The 4980-nt window shown below is 52.3% G+C and overlaps 1 non-coding gene across 1 annotated transcript; it reads right to left on the reverse strand.

Moving 5' to 3' along the window:
• Nucleotides 1–517: 517 nt before the first annotated feature.
• On the reverse strand, nucleotides 518–593 carry trnaa-ugc (transfer RNA alanine (anticodon UGC)). Its single transcript has one exon. It is a non-coding gene; the product is annotated as a tRNA-Ala (tRNA).
• Between the last annotated feature and the right edge of the window lie 4387 nt (nucleotides 594–4980).

Below are 4980 nucleotides of genomic sequence, written 5' to 3' on the forward strand. Positions count from 1 at the left end.
ATTATATTATATTATATATATTATAGCCCTCTGTCGATCCTCTTAGACGATCTGCTTCAACCCCATGTGTCTCATTTCAGGCACAGCTTTCTATATTAACCACACAATAAACAACACTAGAGAACACACTTTATTAAGGCACAAATCACAGCTTCACAATCGTGTTTAAAACATTCATATATTCACATCTTCTATATCTGAGTGAAAATGCAGAATAATATGATTCTAGGATACACAAAATAAACACGAACAGATAAATGCTCCAAAACACATTAGACAGTACAGTTTGAATAAATAAAATATATGTCTATATTAGCATATATTATTAGTATATAAAGTATAGTTGCTGGCTTCGTCCATAAAGTTCTAGGGTGCCAGGGAGGGAACTGCAAATACCGTAGACAAGGAATGAAATACATAAGGGGGAGTGTGCAAGTACATTTACATTTAAGTCATTTAGCAGACGCTCTTATCCAGAGCGACTTACAAGTACACACATTCATACTTTTTTTTGTACTGGCCCCCCGTGGGAATCGAACCCACAACCCTGGCGTTGCAAGCGCCATGCTCTACCAACTGAGCCACACGGGGCCAGTACACACTCCAGAGAGAGGGAACAGCTTAATGTGCACACTTCAGGGAGAGGGGACAGCTTAATGTGCACACTTCAGGAGAGGGGACAGCTTAATGTCCACACTTCAGGGAGAGGGGACAGCTTAATGTACACACTTCAGGGAGAGGGGACAGCTTAATGTACACACTTCAGGAGAGGGGACAGCTTAATGTCCACACTTCAGGGAGAGGGGACAGCTTAATGTGCACACTTCAGGGAGAGGGGACAGCTTAATGTGCACACTTCAGGGAGAGGGGACAGCTTAATGTGCACACTTCAGGGAGAGGGGACAGCTTAATGTGCACACTTCAGGGAGAGGGGACAGCTTACAGTCCATTCTTCAGGAGAGGGGACAGCTTACAGTGCACACTTCAGGGAGAGGGGACAGCTTACAGTCCATTCTTCAGGGAGAGGGGACAGCTTACAGTGCGTTCTCCAGAGAGAGGGGACAGCTTACATTACACACTTCAGGGAGAGGGGACAGGTTACAGTCCATTCTTCAGGGAGAGGGGACAGCTTACAGTCCATTCTTCAGGGAGAGGGGACAGCTTACAGTCCATTCTTCAGGGAGAGTGGACAGCTTACAGTCCATTCTTCAGGGAGAGGGGACAGCTTACAGTCCATTCTCCAGGGAGAGGGGACAGCTTACAGTCCATTCTTCAGGGAGAGGGGACAGCTTACAGTCCATTCTCCAGGGAGAGGGGACAGCTTACAGTCCATTCTTCAGGGAGAGGGGACAGCTTACAGTCCATTCTCCAGGGAGAGGGGACAGCTTACAGTCCATTCTTCAGGGAGAGGGGACAGCTTACAGTCCATTCTCCAGGGAGAGGGGACAGCTTACAGTCCATTCTTCAAGGAGAGGGGACAGCTTACAGTCCATTCTCCAGGGAGAGGGGACAGCTTACAGTCCATTCTTCAGGGAGAGGGGACAGCTTACAGTCCATTCTCCAGGGAGAGGGGACAGCTTATAGTCCATTCTCCAGGGAGAGGGGACAGCTTACAGTCCACACTCCAGGGAGAGGGGACAGTGTCACGCCCTGGCCTTAGTATTCTTTGTTTTCTTTATTATTTTAGTTAGGTCAGGGTGTGACATGGGGAATGTTTGTGTTTTGTTGGTTTTGGGTGTTTTTATGGTAAAGGGGTTGTTGGGTATAGTATATGGGTTTGTGTGGAGTACATGTGTCTAGTGTTGTCTATGTATGTTTAGTTGTCTAGGAGAGTCTATGGTTACCTGAATGAGTTCCCAATTAGAGACAGCTGATTTCGGTTGTCTCTGATTGGGAGCCTTATTTAGGGTAGCCATAGGCTCTCATTGGTTGTGAGTAATTGTCTATGTGATACGTTTGTAGCCTGTGTATGTGCACGACGTTTATTAGCTTCACGATCGTTTGTTGTTTTGTTAGTTTGTATTAAGTGTTTCGTGTTTATTTTTCGTCGTCTTTAAATAAAAGAAGATGGCTTATTTTCCTAAAGCTGCGTATTGGTCCGTCAATCCTCCACACGATCGTGACAGAACTACTCACCATTACAGGACCAAGCGGCATGGAAAGCGGCAACAGGACCCACCTACACAGGATTCATGGACATGGGAGGAGATACTGGATGGTAAGGGGCCGTGGGGACAACCGGGAGAATATCGCCTTCCTCGTGAAGAGCTGGAGGCAGCTAAAGCCGAGAGGAGGCGATATGAGGAGGCAGCACGGAGACAAGGCTGGAAACCCGTGAGTACAACCCAAAAATTTCTTGGGGAGGGCCTTAAAGGGAGTGTGGCGAAGTCAGGTAGGAAACCTGCGCCTACTCCCTGTACTTACCGTGGAGAGCGAGAGTACGGGCAGACACCGTGTTACGCAGTAGAGCGCACGGTGTCTCCTGTACGCGTGCATAGCCCGGTTCGGTACATTTCAGCTCCACGTATCGGCCGGGCTAGACTGAGCGTTGAGCCGTATGTCATGAAGCCAGCCCAACGCATCTGGTCACCAGTGCGTCTCCTCGGGCCGGCGTACATGGCACCAGCCTTACGCATGGTGTCCCCGGTTCGCCTACATAGGCCGGTGCGGGTTATTCCACCTCCCCGCACTGGTCAGGCGACGGGGAGCATACAACCAGGTAAGGTTGGGCAGGCTCGGCGTTCAAGGGAGCCAGTACGCCTGCACGGTCCGGTATTTCCGGCGCCACCTCCCCGCCCCAACCCAGTACCACCAGTGCCTCCTCCACGCACTAGCTATATGGTGCGTGTCTCCAGCCCTTTACCACCAGTGCCTAAACCACGCACCAAGCCTCCTGTGTGTCCCCAGAGTCCTGTGCGTCCTGTTGCTGCTCTCCGCACTAGCCCTGAGATGCGTGTCCCCAGCCCGGTGCTACCAGTCCCGGCACCACGCACCAGGCCTACAGTGCGCCTCAGCCGGCAGGAGTCTGCCGTCTGCACAGCGATGACTGAACTGCCCGTCTGCCAAGCGCCATCTGAGCCATCCGTCTCCCCAGCGCCATCTGAGCCATCCGTCTCCCCAGCGCCATCTGAGCCATCCGTCTGCAATGAGCCTGCAAAGCCGCCCGTCTGCCATGAGCCTGCAAAGCCGCCCGTCTGCCATGAGCCCACTGAGCCGTCCGCCAGACAGGAGCCGCTAGAGCCGCCAGCCAGACAGGAGCCGCTAGAGCCGTCCGTCAGACAGGATCTGCCAGAGCCGCCAACCAGACAGGATCTGCCAGAGCCGCCAACCAGACAGGATCTGCCAGAGCCGCCAATCAGACAGGAGCAGCCAGATCAGTCAGCCAGCCATGAGCAGCCAGATCCGTCAGCCAGCCATGAGCAGCCAGATCCGTCAGCCAGCCATGAGCAGCCAGATCCGTCAGCTAGCCATGAGCAGCCAGATCCGTCAGCTAGCCATGAGCAGCCAGATCCGTCAGCTAGCCATGAGCAGCCAGATCCGTCAGCTAGCCATGAGCAGCCAGATCCGTCAGCCAGCCATGAGCAGCCAGATCCGTCAGCCAGCCATGAGCAGCCAGATCCGTCAGCCAGCCATGAGCAGCCAGATCCGTCAGCCAACCATGAGCAGCCAGATCCGTCAGCCAGCCATGAGCAGCCAGATCCGTTAGCCAGCCATGAGCAGCCAGATCCGTTAGCCAGCCATGAGCAGCCAGATCTGTCAGCCAGCCATGGGCCGTCCCTCAGTCCGGAGCTGCAGTCCCTCAGTCCGGAGCTGCCATTCCTCAGTCCGGAGCTGCCATTCCTCAGTCCGGAGCTGCCCCTTATCCTGGTGCTGCCCTTTACCCTGGTGCTGCCCCTTACCCTGGTGCTGCCCCTTACCCTGGTGCTGCCCCTTACCCTGGTACTGCCCCTTACCCTGGTACTGCCCCTGACCCTGGTACTGCCCCTGACCCTGGTACTGCCCCTTACCCTGGTACTGCCCCTTAGTCCGGAGCTGCCCCTTAGTCCGGAACTGCCCCTTAATGCAAATGGGTTAATGTGGAGGGGGGTCATTTGGAGGAAGCCTAGGAGGTGGTTAGGGACTGTGGTGACGTGGGGACCACGACCAGTGCCGGAGCCGCCACCGTGGAGGGAAGCCCACCCAGACCCTCCCCTAGACTGTGTAATGGTGCGCCCGGAGTTCGCACCTTAAGGGGGGGGTTATGTCACGCCCTGGCCTTAGTATTCTTTGTTTTCTTTATTATTTTAGTTAGGTCAGGGTGTGACATGGGGAATGTTTTTGTTTTGTTGGTTTGGGGTGTTTCTATGGTAAAGGGGTTGTTGGGTATAGTATATGGGTTTGTGTGGAGTACATGTGTCTAGTGTTGTCTATGTATGTTTAGTTGTCTAGGAGAGTCTATGGTTACCTGAATGAGTTCCCAATTAGAGACAGCTGATTTCGGTTGTCTCTGATTGGGAGCCTTATTTAGGGTAGCCATAGGCTCTCATTGGTTGTGAGTAATTGTCTATGTGATACGTTTGTAGCCTGTGTATGTGCACGACGTTTATTAGCTTCACGATCGTTTGTTGTTTTGTTAGTTTGTATTAAGTGTTTCGTGTTTATTTTTCGTCGTCTTTAAATAAAAGAAGATGGCTTATTTTCCTAAAGCTGCGTATTGGTCCGTCAATCCTCCACACGATCGTGACAGACAGCTTATAGTCCATTCTCCAGGGAGAGGGGACAGCTTACAGTCCATTCTTCAGGGAGAGGGGACAGCTTACAGTGCGTTCTCCAGAGAGAGGGGACAGCTTACAGTCCATTCTTCAGGGAGAGGGGACAGCTTACAGTGCGTTCTCCAGAGAGAGGGGACAGCTTACAGTCTATTCTTCAGGGAGAGGGGACAGCTTAATGTGCGTTTGGAAAGCATTCAGACCCCTTGACTTTTTCCACATTTTGTTACGT

The sequence above is a fragment of the Salvelinus fontinalis genome, chromosome 38 (genome assembly GCF_029448725.1).
Source record: "Salvelinus fontinalis isolate EN_2023a chromosome 38, ASM2944872v1, whole genome shotgun sequence".
Classification (NCBI taxonomy): domain Eukaryota; kingdom Metazoa; phylum Chordata; class Actinopteri; order Salmoniformes; family Salmonidae; genus Salvelinus; species Salvelinus fontinalis.